Genomic DNA, 20,980 nt, shown 5'->3' with positions numbered 1-20,980 from the left:
CTGCTCTGCTGGTGCTGTTGCTGCCAAGCTGTTGCTGTTGCCAAGTTGCTGCCAACTGCTGCCAACTGCTGCTGCTGGGCCTGTGCAACTTCCTCTGAACTGGGCTTGAACCAACTGAGCTGGGCTCAGTAACCTTAACTGTTCTTGGGCTTGCAACTTCAGCTGGGCTCCGTTGCTGCTGCTGCTGCTGGGCCCTGCTACACTTGCTGCTGCTGGGCTTGGACGTGAGCTGCTAGGACGATCCTAAAGCCCAACTGGGCCTTGCAACTAAAAGGGGACTAAAAGCCTATTTTTGGGCTTCCCTCCAAAAACAAGTAAGCCTAACCCATGAGTTAACCCACTTGGGCCTCATTTAAATTCAAATTTGGGCTTGTAATAATTTATTTAATTATTTATTTTGGGTTTGTAATAATTTTTTATTTTCTTTTTCTTTTTTTTATATTTGGGATTGTAATAATTTTTTATTTTCTTTTTTGTTTTTCTTTATTTTTCTTTTATTTTTCTTTTTTCTTTTATGGGCTTGTTTTAATTATTATTATTGTTTTTATTTTCTTTTATGAGTTGTGATAATTTATGCTAGGTTTAGTTCAAATTTTTTTTCCAAAGCCCAAAATTTGTAAACCAAAAAAACAAAATCCCTTCTTTAAACCAAAACCCATTCAAAAACCAAATCTTCATAACCCTTGGGCCAAATTGTTTCCGATTGCTCTGTCTGACCAACATGTTAGTTAAGGTACCTACTAGGACATGATTGTGACCTACAGAGACCAGACAAACAGACTTGTTAGAATTAACCCAGACAAACCTATCGAAATTCTAAGTTCTGAGGGAGACAGTCCAGATCAACCAGAAACAATGGGAGAACCACGTACCCTCAAGGATTATATGTACCCAACTAGAGCCAGTCAACCTTCTTGTATTTTGCTGCCCGAGGCTAATGGCCATTATGAGCTGAAATCTAGCACAATACAGATGCTTCCTATTTTTAGAGGTGTTGAGAATGAAAACCCGTACCACCACGTGAGAGAATTCGAGGAAATTTGTGGAACTCTGCGTTTCACTCAAATGTCCGATGAAACCCTGAAGTTAAGGCTTTTTCCTTTCTCCCTGAAAGATAAGGCAAAGGCCTGGCTCTATGCTTTACAGCCTCAATCCATCATGACATGGGATGACCTCATAAAGGGGTTTTTCAAAAAGTTTTTCCCGAACCACAAGACTGCGACAATTCGTCAAAGTCTGAATAGCTTTGTGCAATTAGAAGGTGAGACCTTAGCTAGATACCTGGAGAGATTCAATGAATTATTGCTCCAATGTCCCCATCATGGTTTTGAAAAATGGAGACTTGTGCAAATTTTGTATGAAGGTCTAGATGTGTCCACCCGAACAACGGTTGAGTCGATGTGTAATGGTCTATTCGTAGACAAAACTGCTGATGCTTCTTGGGACTTCTTAATTGAAGTAGCTGAAAAGACGCAACAGTGGGAATCCATCCGTGAAACCAGAAAGACTACATCCGAAGAAAAGGCTTTTAGGATTGAAGCGGATTTTGAGGGTAGAGCAAACATGGCATCAATAGTTAGGAGATTAGAAGAGTTAGAACTACATAAAAATTCAAAACCTTCCACCACTACTCTCCGAGAACATGTCGCTTCATCTGTTTGTGCCGCTTGTAACGACCCCAACCATCAATTCCAAAATTGTCCAGATTTGCTTGCAATCCAGGAGTCTAGGCTTGAACAGGCACATGCCATGTTTCAGAAACCAGAGCATAACCCTTATTCACAGACCTACAATCCAGGATGGAGAAACCACCCTAACTTTTCATGGTCAAAAGGACCCACTCAAGGAGGACCATCTCAACCTAATCAGAGCTATCAAAACAATCAGGGATATCAGAACAATCAAGGTTATCAACACCCGAGAAACCCTCAACAACAATCAAACTCTCAACAACAATCATATCCTCAGCACAATACAGACAAGAGATTATCCACCTTAGAGGAAATGTTCCAGAGTTTGATGCAAAGTCAGAAAAATCTAGATCAAAAGATGGATCAAATATGTGAGAGAGAAAAGGGTAAACTTCCGAGCCAACCCCAACAAAATCCAAAGAGGATATTTCAAACAGGCACAACATCCTGCACTGAAACCTCACCTGATCAAATCCATGCCATTACCACCCTCCGAAGTGGTAAGGTCATCGAGAACAACGTGGGCGAACCTAATGAGTCTGATACAAATTCCACGTTGTCTCCACAACCCCAGAAAACCAAAGAATCTGAGCAAGTTGGAAAATCTGACAATTCTACTGCTGTGAATGTCCCTTTGCCAACTCATCTTCCTGTTGCTCCATTTCCTCAAAGATTGATCTATCAACAGAAAAGTACCCATTACAATGAGATGTTAGATCTGTTCAAGAGAGTCAACATCAACATTCCTTTTCTTGAAGCAATCAAGCAAATCCCTGCTTACGCCAAATTCCTCAAAGACTTGTGTACTCAAAAGCGCAAGCTCAATGTGCAAAAACGTGCTTTCTTAGCTGAGCAGGTGAGTTCCATCATTCTGAACAGAACTCCACCCAAGTTTAGGGATCCAGGATGTCCAACAATTTCTTGCACTATAGGAGAACACACGGTCAATAAAGCGTTATTAGACCTAGGTGCAAGTGTTAACCTACTGCCATATTCTGTTTATGAGCAGTTAGGTCTTGGGGAGTTGAAACCAACATCTATCACTCTACAACTGGCAGACCGATCTGTCAAGATTCCTCGTGGAGTGGTGGAAGATGTTTTGATCAAGGTTGACAAATTCTATTTTCCCGTAGACTTCATTGTCTTAGACACTCAACCTGTACAAAACCCAGACTGTCACATTCCTGTCATCTTAGGACGTCCTTTCTTGGCTACGTCCAACGCGATCATCAACTGTCGGAATGGAGTGTTAAAACTGTCTTTTGGTAACATGACGGTAGAATTGAATGTGTTCGATATTAGTCAACAACCTGTGAATCTTGATGATGATGATGTACACGAAGTTAATATGATTGAAGGATTAATGCAAGATTCGTTGACTAACATTATATCCGTTGACCCCTTTCAAGCATGTATGGAGAACTTTAACCCTGATTTCTATGATGATGCATACTGTAGTGACGTCCTATCTCTGCTCGAATCTGTACCTCAAATGGACGTCACGGAGAGGAAATATGAAGTGGAACAACCCCTATTCTCTGATTCCAAGCTTATTCCATCCATTGTTGAGCCACCCAAGCTTGAATTGAAAACATTGCCTAGTACGTTGAAGTACGCATTCCTAGGTTCTTCTGATACTTTACCTGTCATTATTTCATCATGTTTAGACACGGAACAGGAAAGTAAGCTTTTAGAAGTACTTAAGGAACACAAAGAGGCCTTAGGATGGACCATCTCAGATCTCAAAGGAATTAGTCCCACCATTTGCATGCACCACATTAACCTTGAAGAGAATGCCAAACCATCGAGGGAAATGCAAAGGAGACTTAACCCTAACATGAGAGATGTAGTCAAAGGAGAAATCCTGAAACTACTTGATGCAGGTATCATATACCCAATTCCCGATAGCAAATGGGTTAGTCCCATTCAAGTTGTGCCTAAGAAGTCAGGCATTACTGTTGTTCAGAACGACAAGAATGAATTAGTCCCTACTCGTACAATCACAGGATGGCGAGTATGCATCGACTACAGGAAATTGAACACAGTAACAAGGAAGGATCACTTCCCGCTCCCTTTCATTGACCAAATGCTAGAACGTGTGTCTGGACACAGTCACTACTGTTTTCTAGATGGATTTTCCGGTTATAACCAAATTCACATTGCTCCGGAAGATCAGGAAAAAACTATATTCACGTGTCCATTTGGGACGTTTGCTTATAGACGTATGCCCTTCGGGTTGTGTAATGCACCTGCTACTTTTCAGCGTTGCATGATGAGCATTTTTTCTGACATGATAGATAGTTTTCTCGAGATCTTTATGGATGATTTCTCTGTTTTTGGTTCCTCGTTTGACGAATGTTTGAAGCATCTTGCCCTCGTGATATCCAGATGTAAAGAAAAGAACCTTGTTCTAAATTGGGAAAAATGCCATTTTATGGTGAATTCAGGAATAGTTCTAGGACACATCATCTCAGAAAAAGGAATTGAAGTGGATAAAGCTAAAGTTGACCTCATTCAACATCTACCACAACCTTGCTCTGTGAAGGAGATCAGATCATTTCTAGGTCATGCTGGTTTTTACCGGCGATTCATCAAAGATTTCAGCAAAATCTCCAGACCTCTGTGCAGTCTTCTCTCCAAAGATGTTGCCTTCAATTTCGATGCTGCCTGTGTAAAGGCATGGGAGGAATTAAAAACCCTTCTCACCACCGCTCCTATAGTCAGACCACCCGATTGGAAGCTTCCGTTCGAACTTATGTGTGATGCCTCTGATTATGCTGTTGGTGCTGTTTTAGGACAGCGAGTTGATAGACTACCATATGTGATATACTATGCTAGCAAAACCCTTAATGATGCCCAACTCAATTATTCAACTACCGAGAAGGAATTGCTTGCCGTCGTTTTCGCATTAGACAAGTTTAGATCTTATCTGATAGGGTCTAAGATCATCATATACACAGACCATGCAGCTTTGAAGTATCTTCTTTCCAAGAAGGATGCTAAAGCTCGCCTTATTCGATGGATACTCTTATTACAGGAATTCGATCTCGAAATCCGTGATAAGAAAGGTTGTGAGAATGTGGTTGCTGATCATTTGTCTAGATTAACTTTAGAGTCTATTGATGAATGTGAGCTGATTAGAGAATCATTCCCAGATGAACAGCTGATGTCTATCTCAGACCTTCCTTGGTTTGCTGATATTGTTAACTACCTCGCTACAGGTAGGATGCCCTCACGTTGGTCGAGATAAGACCGCTCTAAATTCCTGGCTGAAGTCAAACATTTCCTTTGGGATGACCCATATTTGTTTAAGTACTGCCCAGACCAAATCATTAGGAGATGTGTCCCCAACACTGAACAGAAAGATGTGATATCTTTCTGTCATGACCAAGCATGTGGAGGCCATTTCAGTGCCAAGAAAACCGCTGCAAAGATCTTGCAGTGTGGATTCTATTGGCCATCATTGTTCAAGGATTGCCATGATTATTGTGTTGCTTGTGAACGCTGTCAAAAGCTAGGAAGCATTTCGAGGAGAAACATGATGCCATTGAACCCCATTTTGATTGTGGAGATTTTTGATGTTTGGGGGATAGACTTCATGGGTCCATTTCCCATGTCTGACAGCAAGTTGTACATCTTAGTCGCAGTTGATTACGTTTCTAAGTGGGTAGAAGCCATAGCAACCAGAACAAATGACCACAAGGTGGTACTTTCATTTCTAAAGGAAAACATATTTACACGTTTTGGTACCCCTAGAGCTATCATCAGTGACGGCGGTTCACATTTTCGTAACAAGTACTTTGAGTCTTTAGTACGCAAGTATGGCATAACTCACAAGGTTGCTACTCCGTACCACCCTCAGACTAGTGGACAAGTGGAAGTGTCTAATAGGGAAATTAAGCACATTCTGGAGAAGACGGTCAACCCGTCCAGGAAAGATTGGTCATTGAGATTGAATGATGCTTTGTGGGCCTATAGAACAGCTTATAAGACACCAATTGGCATGTCCCCCTATCGTCTAGTGTATGGAAAGCCGTGCCATCTACCTGTGGAATTAGAACATCGTGCCTACTGGGCAATCAAAGAGCTGAACTTCTCTCTGGACGAAGCTGGAATTCAACGGAAACTTCAACTCAACGAGTTGGAAGAATTGAGAAATGAGGCTTATGATAGTGCCAAGTTATATAAGCAGAAGATGAAGATGTTTCATGATAAGTGTATTCTGCGCAAATCCTTCACTCCTGGTCAGAAAGTCTTGCTGTATGACTCCCGATTACATCTTTTTCCAGGAAAACTGCGTTCCAGATGGAAGGGTCCGTACCTAGTACGCACAGTTTTTCCTCATGGAGCTGTAGAGCTGGAGGATGTCTCCAACAAGAACGTTTTCAAAGTCAACGGGCAGAGATTAAAGCCATTCCTTGAGCCATTTCCACCCGACATTGAAACAACCAACCTGGAGGACCCAGTCTATGTGGACTAAACTGGTCCACTCTTTCCCTAAATAACCAAAAAGTTTTCCAAATCTTTCCCTAAAAACCAAAAAATTTTCGTTTTCCCATCAAAACCAAATGTTTCCCAACAAAACCAAATTTTTTTCCAAAAAGTCCAATCCCATTAAAAACCAAATTTTCTTGTAGATAATGTGTTAGTTAAATTTCCTTTTGTATATATTTTGTGCTCATCCATTGTGACTCCTAATATGATGGATTTTTGCCTTGAATAACGGAGTTTTAATCGAGCTGCCGCCGTACAATCGGGTATTCTCTCTCCTTTTACTCTACTCAGCATGTTCCTCTTCATATATTGTTTTATAATTCTTTCCATATTTTGAAACATTGAGGACAATGTTTAGTTTAGGTTTGGGGGTATAGAGTAGATACCATGATAATTTGCCATAATTGAAAACGAACTCCTTCTTTTTTTGAAAAAATTGAAAAATTCGAAAAAAAAAATTGAAAAATCAAAATTGAAAAAAAAATTAAAAAATGAAAAATCATAAAAATGGAGCTCATTTACCTTGAAATGTGGACTCTTGTGCAAATATGTAATTATTAGGAGTCTTAGTCTAGATATTTAGGCACCCTGATTCTAGCACAATTCACATAGTGATAAGAAATTTGCACGCGCACGATCTACCAATACATGTTTGGCCTCGATCTTCAAGGTGTTTGATAGGAAGTTACGATTGCCAATCACTTTAGAATACTGAACGAAACTTGACTAGCTTGTTCTTTGGTTGGTTGGGATAGAAGGTGGAGGTTACATTAAGAAAGACAACCATCGAATTTAACTGGGTGCATCAAAAAGGGCTACCTCTTGCAAAGTGTCATGTAATCTTTTGTTTCTTTTTGTTATGTATCAAAAGAGCTACCTTATGTAAAAAAATCAATTTCAAGTTCTTGTGCAAAAAAAAAAAAAAAAACGATGTATATTCAGAAAAAAAGAAAATATCAGAAAAAATACAAAAAAATCAAGTGTTTATCAATTCCATTCTCTCTTGTTCCAAAAATAAAAAGAGAGTAGTCAATGTAAATAAGAGTCATGTAAATAGTCATTTTGTTGTTTCATTGTAATAAGCAAGGAGGGTGTATGCCATTGATGTACAACGCGAGTAATTGTGAAATACCTCCAACTCATTCGCAATTCTCGTAAAGTCCGGACAGCTAGCTAGATTTCGACCTCAGTTCTTAGCCTGAGAAACTATCTCTTGGTGATTAGTAGTCATGACTTCAGATCTTTCTTTACACATGTGTAGATACACTTTACACTCTTATCACATGTCTTTTTTTTGTTATCAGTGCTAGGATTGTGCCTTCGATAGCTAGATTGACATCTCCATTTTGCTGTGAGCTTAAACTGTTTTGCACATGTCACATTTGATGGAATATGAGCTTATATTTTGACCTAGAACTTTGTAGGTACGTTCTAAGCAAACCTTCACGAGACTTCAACTCGTCCACTAGGGACACTTAGTGGTTTAAAAGGCTTAGTGCATACGCTAAATGCATTCGAGAGACCAGCGACAGTGGTATAGTTAGGATTTCCTTAGTTTTGTTTTACTTGAGGACAAGTAAAATTCAGGTTTGGGGGTATTTGATGAGTGCCAAATATTGTATATATTTATCCCTTTCTGTTGGCATTTTAACTCATCTTTTATGCATTAATTCTACATTTTACCCCATATTCTGTATTTTCATTGTTTTCAAGAATAAATATTTTTATTAATTAATTTTGCATTTTTAGGTAATAAATAAAGTTCGGATGAGTCGCGGAGCGAAAAGAGCAGAAAAGTAGTGAAAAGCCGGGAGAAATTACGCAAGGAAGCCGCGAAGAATGGTGCGCACAACCTCATTTTCTACACACAAAAGCGCCTCCGTTCTCAGCCGTCAGATCAGTTCCCAGAAGCATCCGATGGTCGCTCCTGCATAGAGCATCAAAATCTGAAGTCTCTGACAAGCACCACAGCGCTGAAATTCCAAGCCTTCAGATTAGATGGTAGTTGAATCCAACGGTCGCTCCCTTGCTGTTCATCAACGTTTGATATCTCCGCCTTACACTACAACACCTAACCCCATCTAGAGCCGTTAACTTCGTCGTATAAAAAAATCCAGCGGTCGCTACAAGCTTCACTTCATCTCACCGTCCGATTGATCTTTCATCTCCCTATCCCACGGCGCAGCGTCGCAGATCATCACACTCGATACACTCGCCTCACACCCTAGCGACCGAGCACCTACACCTCAACCAAACGCACCCTTCCCTTCTCCATCGAACCATCTCCTCCATCACCCCCTCTGCAGAACCGCCATGCCCCGTACCACCACCATCATCACCACCTCTCCCTGACGCCCCCAAATCACTCCACTATTTTCTCCCCAAATCACTCTACCTATACCCATCATCACTATCACGTTTTACATCAACTAATCTCCTCAATTTCTCATCTCTGCCGACTGAAACCCTAGGTGAGAAATTGAAGATATAAGTTGATGTTAGAGCAGCAATTGGAGCGGGAGATGACTCAGGAAGAGAAATAGAAGGATGGGTCGACGAGATGGAGCGAGAATTTCATCAACAGTAGGTAATTGGCAAAACCTAATTTTACTGACTTTGGGGAAAATTGGGGGAAAAGCTAATTTTGTGTAATGGGTATAAATTGGTGTTGGGGGAAGCATTAGGAAGAGACTTTTTACCTCTCTGGACTAGCCAGTAGAGAATTGAACAAAATTTTATGAACTGAAAATTTCAGTGCTTGTATGTTTGTATGTTGCAATTTGCTTATGTGTTGTAGTCATTTGTTTTGCTGCAATTTATGTTTAAATTATCTATGTTAGTGTATGCATGTTGTCACTTCATGGTTAGCATGAGCTAATCATTTTCAGGCCAAGGCTCAGTGAAGCCTTGTGCACTGTCAAGTGTGAATGAACTAGAGAGTTGCTTCCTGTTGCTGTGTTGTGAAGGTGTATTTGAGAGAGGCCAATGCTTATAGAGCCTGTGATTGGCTGTACTGTCAAAAGACAGCCAATGCTAGGGGTAGCCTAGCAAGCAAGTTGGTGTTCTCTCATTTCTAGTTGTATGCTTAGGAAAGAACTTAACCTAGACCATGTTACTTGATTAGGATACAAGGTGGATCATATGCTTTGGCTTGCCCACCACTTCTCTTTTAATCAATCTTAATTTCAGTCACTTTTTCAAGTTCTGTGTTTTTGCATTTCAGCTTTATTTTCATGCCTTTTATGTTCCTGCATCTTGTAGCTACTGTGCACTGAAGGCAGTGCACAATCTTGCCTCTTGCCCTTGGCTGCCAAGCCTTGGTAGTTTGTTGCTTTTTCTTAACTGCTCCTTTGTTGCCTTACCCTGCATTTTTGGTTCTTGCTTATCTTTCCTTGCTTTGGTTCTTAACCTGCTTCTCTTTTGCCTTACTTTATGTTCTTGTTTCTCTGCCTGCAACCTTGCCTGCCCTTAGCTTATTACACATCTTAGTTAGGAAAACTTCTCATATGCTCCTCTCCCTGTGGACAAACCCCTACTCACCATTTTATTATAAATCTTGACCTTGTATACTTGCAAGTGTTTTGTGTGCATCTTAGAATTCACACCAAGTTTTTGGCGCCGCTGCCGGGGAGCTGGCTGCCTTATCTGTGAAGTTTTCAAAGTCTGCTGTTGGTGTGCAAGTGTTGGTGACTCTGCTGTGAAGCTGCTGCAGCTGCTGCTGCTGCTGCTGCTGGTGTAGAGCTGCTGCTGCCAAGTCTGCTGTTGCCAACTTTCTGCTGCTGCTGGTGCTGCCAACTTGCAACTGCTGCCAACTGCTGCTGCTGATCTGCTGGTGCTGTTGCTGCCAAGCTGTTGCACTTGCCAAGCTGTTGCACTTGCCAAGCTTGCTGCCAACTGCTGCAAGGCCTGCTGCCAACCTCTGCTGCTGGGCTTGTGCAACTTCTGCTCTTGGGCTTGCAATTTCAGCTGGGCTCCGTTGCTGCTTCTGCTGGGCTCTGCTCCACCTGTTGCTGCTGGGCTTGGACGTGAGCTGCTAGGACGATCCTAAAGCCCAACTGGGCCTTGCAACTAAAAGGGGACTAAAAGCCTATTTTTGGGCTTCCCTCCAAAAAACAAGTAAGCCTAACCCATGAGTTAACCCACTTGGGTCTCATTTAAATTCAAATTTGGGCTTGTAATAATTTATTTAATTATTTATTTTGGGTTTGTAATAATTTTTTATTTTCTTTTTCTTTTTTTTTATATTTGGGATTGTAATAATTTTTTATTTTCTTTTTTGTTTTTCTTTATTTTTCTTTTATTTTTCTTTTTTCTTTTATGGGCTTGTTTTAATTATTATTATTGTTTTTATTTTCTTTTATGAGTTGTGATAATTTATGCTAGGTTTAGTTCAAAAATTTTTTTCCAAAGCCCAAAATTTGTAAACCAAAAAAAACAAAATCCCTTCTTTAAACCAAAACCCATTCAAAAACCAAATCTTCATAACCCTTGGGTCAAATTGTTTCCGATTGCTCTGTCTGACCAACATGTTAGTTAAGGTACCTACTAGGACATGATTGTGACCTACAGAGACCAGACAAACAGACTTGTTAGAATTAACCCAGACGAACCTATCGAAATTCTAAGTTCTGAGGGAGACAGTCCAGATCAACCAGAAACAATGGGAGAACCACGTACCCTCAAGGATTATATGTACCCAACTAGAGCCAGTCAACCTTCTTGTATTGTGCTACCCGAGGCTAATGGCCATTATGAGCTGAAATCAAGCACAATACAGATGCTTCCTATTTTTAGAGGTGTTGAGAATGAAAACCCGTACCACCACGTGAGAGAATTCGAGGAAATTTGTGGAACTCTGCGTTTCACTCAAATGACCGACGAAACCCTGAAGTTAAGGCTTTTTCCTTTTTCCCTGAAAGATAAGGCAAAGGCCTGGCTCTATGCTTTACAGCCTCAATCCATCATGACATGGGATGACCTCACAATGGGGTTTTTCAAAAAGTTTTTCCCGAACCACAAGACTGCGACAATTCGTCAAAGTCTGAATAGCTTTGTGCAATTAGAAGGTGAGACCTTAGCTAGATACCTGGAGAGATTCAATGAACTATTGCTCCAATGTCCCCATCATGGTTTTGAAAAATGGAGACTTGTGCAAATTTTGTATGAAGGTCTAGATGTGTCCACCCGAACAACGGTTGAGTCGATGTGTAATGGTCTATTCGTAGATAAAACTGCTGACGCGTCTTGGGACTTCTTGATTGAAGTAGCTGAAAAGACGCAACAGTGGGAATCCATCCGTGAAACCAGAAAGACTACATCTGAAGCAAAGGCTTTTAGGATTGAAGCAGATTTTGAGGGTAGAGCAAACATGGCATCAATAGTTAGGAGATTAGAAGAGTTAGAACTACATAAAAATTCAAAACCTTCCACCACTACTCTCCGAGAACATGTCGCTTCATCTATTTGTGCTGCTTGTAACGACCCCAACCATCAATTCCAAAATTGTCCAGATTTGCTTGCAGTCCAGGAGTCTAGGCTTGAACAGGCACATGCCATGTTTCAGAAACCAGAGCATAACCCTTATTCACAGACCTACAATCCAGGATGGAGAAACCACCCTAACTTTTCATGGTCAAAAGGACCCACTCAAGGAGGACCATCTCAACCCAATCAGGGCTATCAAAACAATCAGGGGTATCAGAACAATCAAGGTTATCAACACTCGAGAAACCCTCAGCAACAATCAAACCCTCAACAACAATCAAACTCTCAACAACAATCATATCCTCAACACAATACAGACAAGAGATTATCCACCTTAGAGGAAATGTTCCAGAGTTTGATGCAAAGTCAGAAAAATCTAGATCAAAAGATGGATCAAATATGTGAGAGAGAAAAGGGTAAACTTCCGAGCCAACCCCAACAAAATCCAAAGAGGATATTTCAAACAGGCACAACATCCTGCACTGAAACCTCACCTGATCAAATCCATGCCATTACCACCCTCCGAAGTGGTAAAGTCATCGAGAACAACGTAGGCGAACCTAATGAGTCTGATGCAAATTCCACGTTGTCTCCACAACCCCAGAAAACCAAAGAATCTGAGCAAGTTGGAAAATCTGACAATTCTACTGCTGTGAATGTCCCTTTGCCAACTCATCTTCCTGTTGCTCCATTTCCTCAAAGATTGATCTATCAACAGAAAAGTACCCATTACAATGAGATGTTAGATCTGTTCAAGAGAGTCAACATCAACATTCCTTTTCTTGAAGCAATCAAGCAAATCCCTGCTTACGCCAAATTCCTCAAAGACTTGTGTACTCAAAAGCGCAAGCTCAATGTGCAAAAACGTGCTTTCTTAGCTGAGCAGGTGAGTTCCATCATTCTGAACAAAACTCCACCCAAGTTTAGGGATCCAGGATGTCCAACAATTTCTTGCACTATAGGAGAACACACGGTCAATAAAGCGTTATTAGACCTAGGTGCAAGTGTTAACCTACTGCCATATTCTGTTTATGAGCAGTTAGGTCTCGGGGAGTTGAAACCAACATCTATCACTCTACAACTGGCAGACCGATCTGTCAAGATTCCTCGTGGAGTGGTCGAAGATGTTTTGATCAAGGTTGACAAATTCTATTTTCCCGTAGACTTCATTGTCTTAGACACTCAACCTGTACAAAACCCAGAATGTCACATTCCTGTCATCTTAGGACGTCCTTTCTTGGCTACGTCCAACGCGATCATCAACTGTCGGAATGGAGTGTTAAAACTGTCTTTTGGTAACATGACGGTAGAATTGAATGTGTTCGATATTAGTCAACAACCTGTGAATCTTGATGATGATGATGTGCATGAAGTTAATATGATTGAAGGATTAATGCAAGATTCGTTGACTAACATTCTATCCGTCGACCCCTTTCAAGCATGTATGGAGAACTTTAACCCTGATTCCTATGATGATGCATACTGTAGTGACGTCCTATCTCTGCTCGAATCTGTACCTCAAATGGACGTCACGGAAAGGAAATATGAAATGGAGAAACCACCCCTACTCTCTGATTCCAAGCTTATTCCATCCATTATTGAGCCACCCAAGCTTGAATTGAAAACATTGCCTAGTACGTTGAAGTACGCATTCCTAGGTTCTTCTGATACTTTACCTGTCATTATTTCATCATGTTTAGACACGGAACAGGAAAGTAAGCTTTTAGAAGTACTTAAGGAACACAAAGAGGCCTTAGGATGGACCATCTCAGATCTCAAAGGAATTAGTCCCACCATTTGCACGCACCACATTAACCTTGAAGAGAATGCCAAACCATCGAGGGAAATGCAAAGGAGACTTAATCCTAACATGAGAGATGTAGTCAAAGGAGAGATCCTGAAACTACTTGATGCGGGTATCATATACCCAATTCCCGATAGCAAATGGGTTAGTCCCATTCAAGTTGTGCCTAAGAAGTCAGGCATTACTGTAGTTCAGAACGACAAGAATGAATTAGTCCCTACTCGTACAACCACAGGATGGCGAGTATGCATCGACTACAGGAAGTTGAACACAGTAACAAGGAAGGATCACTTCCCGCTCCCTTTCATTGACCAAATGCTAGAACGTGTGTCTGGACACAGTCACTACTGTTTTCTAGATGGCTTTTCCGGTTATAACCAAATTCACATTGCTCCGGAAGATCAGGAAAAAAATACATTCACGTGTCCATTTGGGACGTTTGCTTATAGACGTATGCCCTTCGGGTTGTGTAATGCACCTGCTACTTTTCAGCGTTGCATGATGAGCATTTTTTCTGACATGATAGATAGTTTTCTCGAGATCTTTATGGATGATTTCTCTGTTTTTGGTTCCTCGTTTGACGAATGTTTGAAGCATCTTGCCCTCGTGATATCCAGATGTAAAGAAAAGAACCTTGTTCTAAATTGGGAAAAATGCCATTTTATGGTGAATTCAGGAATAGTTCTAGGACACATCATCTCAGAGAAAGGAATTGAAGTGGATAAAGCTAAAGTTGACCTCATTCAACATCTACCACAACCTTGCTCTGTGAAGGAGATCAGATCATTTCTAGGTCATGCTGGTTTTTACCGGCGATTCATCAAAGATTTCAGCAAAATCTCCAGACCTCTGTGCAGTCTTCTCTCCAAAGATGTTGCCTTCAATTTCGATGCTGCCTGTGTGAAGGCATGGGAGGAATTAAAAACCCTTCTCACCACCGCTCCTATAGTCCGACCACCCGATTGGAAGCTTCCGTTCGAACTTATGTGTGATGCCTCTGATTATGCTGTTGGTGCTGTTTTAGGACAGCGAATTGATAGACTGCCATATGTGATATACTATGCTAGCAAAACCCTTAATGATGCCCAACTCAATTATTCAACTACCGAGAAGGAATTGCTTGCCGTCGTTTTCGCATTAGACAAGTTTAGATCTTATCTGATAGGGTCTAAGATCATCATATACACAGACCATGCGGCTTTGAAGTATCTTCTCTCCAAGAAGGATGCTAAAGCTCGCCTTATTCGATGGATACTCTTATTACAGGAATTCGATCTCGAAATCCGTGATAAGAAAGGTTGTGAGAATGTGGTTGCTGATCATTTGTCTAGATTAACTTAGAGTCTATTGATGAATCTGAGCTGATTAGAGAATCATTCCCAGATGAACAGCTGATGTCTATCTCAGACCTTCCTTGGTTTGCTGATATTGTTAACTACCTCGCTACAGGTAGGATGCCCTCACGATGGTCGAGACAAGACCGCTCTAAATTCCTGGCTGAAGTCAAGCATTTCCTTTGGGATGACCCATATTTGTTCAAGTACTGTCCAGACCAAATCATTAGGAGATGTGTCCCCAACACTGAACAGAAAGATGTGATATCTTTCTGTCATGACCAAGCATGTGGAGGCCATTTCAGTGCCAAGAAAACCGCTGCAAAGATCTTGCAGTGTGGATTCTATTGGCCATCATTATTCAAGGATTGCCATGATTATTGTGTTGCTTGTGAACGCTGTCAAAAGCTAGGAAGCATTTCGAGGAGAAACATGATGCCATTGAACCCCATTTTGATTGTGGAGATTTTTGATGTTTGGGGGATAGACTTCATGGGTCCATTTCCCATGTCTGACAGCAAGTTGTACATCCTAGTCGCAGTTGATTACGTTTCTAAATGGGTAGAAGCCATAGCAACCAGAACAAATGACCACAAGGTGGTACTTTCATTTCTAAAGGAGAACATATTTTCACGTTTTGGTACCCCTAGAGCTATCATCAGTGACGGCGGTTCACATTTTCGTAACAAGTACTTTGAGTCTTTAGTACGCAAGTATGGCATAACTCACAAGGTTGCTACTCCGTACCACCCTCAGACTAGTGGACAAGTGGAAGTGTCTAATAGGGAAATCAAGCACATTCTGGAGAAGACGGTCAACCCGTCCAGGAAAGATTGGTCATTAAGATTGAATGATGCTTTGTGGGCCTATAGAACAGCTTATAAGACACCAATTGGCATGTCCCCCTATCGTCTAGTGTATGGAAAGCCGTGCCATCTACCTATGGAATTAGAACATCGTGCCTACTGGGCAATCAAAGAGCTGAATTTTTCTCTGGACGAAGCTGGAATTCAACGGAAACTTCAACTCAACGAGTTGGAAGAATTGAGAAATGAGGCTTATGACAGTGCCAAGCTGTACAAGCAGAAGATGAAGATGTTTCATGACAAGCGTATTCTACGCAAATCCTTCACTCCTGGTCAGAAAGTCTTGCTGTATGACTCCCGATTACATCTTTTTCCAGGAAAACTGCGTTCCAGATGGAAGGGTCCGTACCTAGTACGCACAGTTTTTCCTCATGGAGCTGTAGAGCTGGAGGATGTCTCCAACAAGAACGTTTTCAAAGTCAACGGGCAGAGATTAAAGCCATTCCTTGAGCCATTTCCACCCGACATTGAAACAACCGACCTGGAGGACCCAGTCTATGTGGACTAAACTGGTCCACTCTTTCCCTAAGAAACCAAAAAAATTTTCCAAATTTTTCCCTAAAAACCAAAATTTTTCTTTTTCCCAACAAAACCAAATTTTTCCAAAAAGTCCAATCCCATTAAAAACCAAATTTTCTTGTAGATAATGTGTTAGTTAAAATTCCTTTTGTATATATTTTGTGCTCATCCATTGTGACTCTGAAATATGTTGGAGTTTTGCCTTGGATATCGGAGTTTTAATTCTGCTTTCGCCGAAATCGGGTATTCTCTCTCCTTTTACTCTACTCAGCATGTCCCTTTCCATATGTTGCATTTTAATTCTTTCCATATTTTGAAACATTGAGGACAATGTTTAGTTTAGGTTTGGGGGTGAAAAGTAGATACCATGATAATATACTATAATTGAAAACGAACTCCTTCTTCTTTTTGAAAAAATTGAAAAATTCCAAAAAAATTGAAAAATCAAAATTCAAAAAAAATTAAAAAAAATGAAAAATCATAAAAAATGGAGCTCATTTACCTTGAAATGTTGACTCTTGTGCAAATATGTATTTTTATTAGGAGTCTTAGTCTAGATATTTAGGCACCCTGATTCTAGCACAATTCACATTGTGATAAGAAATTTGCACGCGCACGATCTACCAATACATGTATGGCCTCGATCTTCAAGGTGTTTGATAGGAAGTTACGATTGCCAATCACTTTAGAATACTGAACGAAACTTGACTAGCTTGTTCTTTGGTTGGTTGGGATAGAAGGTGGAGGTTACATTAAGAAAGACAACCATCGAATTTAACTGGGTGCATCAAAAAGGGCTACCTCTTGCAAAGTGTCATGTAATTTTTTGTTTCTTTTTGTATCAAAAGTGTTTCCATGTTAAAAAAAAAAAAAAAAAATCAGAAAAATCAGAAAAATACCAAAAAAATCAAGTATTTATCAATTCCATCATCTCTTGTTCCAAAAATAAAAAGAGAATTGTCAATGTAAATAAGAGTCATGTAAATAGTCATCTTTTGTTGTTTCGTTGTAATAAGCAAGGAGGGTGTATGCCATTGATGTACAACGCGAGTAATTGTGAAATACCTCCAACTCATTCACAATTCTCGTAAAGTCCGGACAGCTAGCTAGATTTCGACCTCAGTTCTTAGCCTGAGAAACTATCTCTTGGTGATTAGTAGTCATGACTTCAGATCTTTCTTTACACATGTGTAGATACACTTTACACTCTTATCACATGTCTTTTTTTGTTATCAGTGCTAGGATTGTGCCTTTGATAGCTAGATTGACATCTCCATTTTGCTGTGAGCTTAAACTGTTTTGCACATGTCACATTTGATGGAATATGAGCTTATATTTTGTCCTTAGGTTTTGTAGGCACACCTCTGGTAAAACTTCACGAGACTTCACTCGTCCACTAGGGACACTTAGTGGTTTAAAAGGCTTAGTGCATACGCTAAATGCATTCGAGAGACCAGCGACAGTGGTATAATTAGGATTTCCTTAGTTTTGTTTTACTTGAGGACAAGTAAAATTCAGGTTTGGGGGTATTTGATGAGTGCCAAATATTGTATATATTTATCCCTTTTTGTTGGCATTTAACTCATCTTTTGTGCATTAATTCTACATTTTATCCCATATTCTGTATTTTCATTGTTTTCAAGAATAAATATTTTTATTAATTAATTTTGCATTTTTAGGTAATAAATAAAGTTCGGATGAGTCGCGGAGCGAAAAGAGCAGAAAAGTAGTGAAAAGCCGGGAGAAATTACGCAAGGAAGCCGCGAAGAATGGTGCGCACAACCTCATTTTCTACACACAAAAGCGCCTCCGTTTTCAGCCGTCAGATCAGTTCCCAGAAGCATCCGATGGTCGCTCCTTCATAGAGCATCAAAATCTGAAGTCTCTGCCAAGCACCACAGCGCTGAAATTCCAAGCCTTCAGATTAGATGGTTGTTGAATCCAACGGTCGCTCCCTTGCTGTTCATCAACGTTTGATATCTCCGCCTTACACTACAACACCTAACCCCATCTAGAGCCGTTAACTTCGTTGTATAAAAAAATCCAGCGGTCGCTACAAGCTTCACTTCATCTCACCGTCCGATTGATCTTTCATCTCCCTATCCCACGGCGCAGCGTCGCAGATCATCACACTCGATACACTCGCCTCACACCCTAGCGACCGAGCACCTACACCTCAACCAAACTCACCCTTCCCTTCTCCATCGAACCATCTCCTCCATCACCCCCTCTGCAGAACCGCCATGCCCCGTACCACCACCATGTCCGTCTCCATCACCACCACCTCACCCCAAATCACTCCACTATTTTCTCCCCAAATCACTCTACCTATACCCATCATCACTATCACGTTTTACATCAACTAATCTCCTCAATTTCTCATCTCTGCCGACTGAAACCCTAGGTGAGAAATTGAAGATATAAGTTGATGTTAGAGCAGCAATTGGAGCGGGAGATGACTCAGGAAGAGAAATAGAAGGATGGGTCGACGAGATGGAGCGAGAATTTCATCAACAGTAGGTAAATTAATTTTTCACCAAAACCTAATTTTACTGACTTTGGGAAAAATTGGGGAAAACCAAAATTATGTGTATGGGGTATAAATGGGTGTTGGGGGAAGTATTAGAAAGAGACTATTTACCTCTCTGGACTAGCCAGTAGAGAATTTGCTAAAATTTTATGAATTTCAAATTTCAGTGTTCTTCTCAGTTAACAGTTGCAAGTTGCTTATGTGTTGAATTATCTGATATGTTGCTAGTTATGTATGAATTATCTATGTTAGTGTATGTATGTTGCCACTACATGGTTAGCATGAGCTAATCAACTTCAGGCCAAGGCTCAGTGAAGCCTTGTGCACTGTCAAGTGTAATTGAGCTAGGATAGTTACTTCCTGTTGCTATGTTTTGATTGTGTAAATGAGAGAGGCCAATGCTCATAGAGCCTGTGATTGGCTGTACTGTCAAAAGACAGCCAATGCTAGGGGTAGACTAGTGAGCAAGTTGGTGTTCTTCCATTTCTAGTTGTATGCTTAGGATTGAACATAACCTAGACCATGTCACTTGATTAGGACACAAGGTGGATCATAAGCCTTGGCTTACCCACCACTTCTCTTTCAGTCAATCTTAATTTCAGTCACTTTTTCAAGTCCTGTGTGTTTGCATTTCAGCTATATTTTCTTGCTTTTTATGTTCCTGCATCTTGTAGCTACTGTGCACTGAAGTCAGTGCACAATCCTGCCTCTTGCCCTTGGCTGCCAAGCCTTGGTTGTTTGTTGCTTTTCTTAACTGCTTCTTTATTGCTTTACCCTGCACTTTTGGTTCTTTGCTTATCTTTCCAAGCCTTGGTTATTGTCTGTTTTTCTTTACTTACCTTGCATTCTTGTCTGTATGCCATTTACCTTGCCTGCCCTTAGCTCACTACACACCTTAGCTAGGAAAACTTCTTATATGCTCCTCTCCCTGTGGACAAACCCCTACTCACCCTTTTATTACAAATCTTGACCTTGTATACTTGCAAGTGTATTGTGTGCATCTTATCATCACACCAAGTTTTTGGCGCCGCTGCCGGGGAGCTGGCTGTCATATTTTTGAAGTTTTCAGAGTCTGCTGCTGTTGTTAGCCCTGCCAAGTTGCTGCTGTTGATGTTGCTTGCTGCCAACTGATGCTGCCTAGCTGCTGCTGCAACTGCAAGTGTTGCTCTGCTGCTGCAAGTGTTGCTGAAGCTGCTGAGAAGCTGCTGCTGCCAAGCTGTTGCTGTTGCCAAGCTTGCTGCCAACTGAAGCTGCCTAGCTGCTGCTGCTGCTGTTGCTTCTGATCCAACTTGCTGCCAACTGATGCTGCCAGGCCTGCTGCCAACTTCTTCTGAACTGGGCTTGTGCAACAATCTCTGCGCTGGGCTTGTACCAACTGAGCTGGGCTCAGTAACCTCAACTTCTGCTGGGCTTGTGCAACTTCTGCTCTTGGGCTTGCAATTTCAGCTGGGCTCCGTTGCTGCTGCTGCTGGGCTCTGCTACACTTGCTGCTGCTGGGCTTGGACGTGAGCTGCTAGGACGATCCTAAAGCCCAACTGGGCCTTGCAACTAAAAGGGGACTAAAAGCCTATTTTTGGGCTTCCCTCCAAAAACAAGTAAGCCTAACCCATGAGTTAACCCACTTGGGCCTCATTTAAATTCAAATTTGGGCTTGTAATAATTTATTTAATTATTTATTTTGGGATTGTAATAATTTTTATTTTCTTTTTCTTTTTTTTATTTGGGATTGTAATAATTTTTTATTTTCTTTTTTGTTTTTCTTTATTTTTCTTTTTTCTTTTATGGGTTTGTTTTAATTATTATTATTGTTTTTATTTTCTTTTATGAGTTGTGATAATTTATGATAGGTTTAGTTCAAAAATTTTCAAAAACCCAAAATTTTTAAACCAAAAAAACAAAATCCCTTCTTTAAACCAAAACCCATTCAAAAACCAAATCTTCATAACCCTTGGGCCAAATTGTTTCTGATTGCTCTGTCTGACCAACATGTTAGTTAAGGTACCTACTAGGACATGATTGTGACCTACAGAGACCAGACAAACAGACTTGTTAGAATTAACCCAGACGAACCTATCGAAATTCTAAGTTCTGAGGGAGACAGTCCAGATCAACCAGAAACAATGGGAGAACCCCGTACCCTCAAGGATTATATGTACCCAACTAGAGCCAGTCAACCTTCTTGTATTGTGCTACCCGAGGCTAATGGCCATTATGAGCTGAAATCAAGCACAATACAGATGCTTCCTATTTTTAGAGGT

The sequence above is a fragment of the Papaver somniferum genome, chromosome 11 (assembly GCF_003573695.1).
Source record: "Papaver somniferum cultivar HN1 chromosome 11, ASM357369v1, whole genome shotgun sequence".
Taxonomy (NCBI): Eukaryota; Viridiplantae; Streptophyta; class Magnoliopsida; order Ranunculales; family Papaveraceae; genus Papaver; species Papaver somniferum.
Note: the sequence above shows the minus strand (reverse complement) of the source record.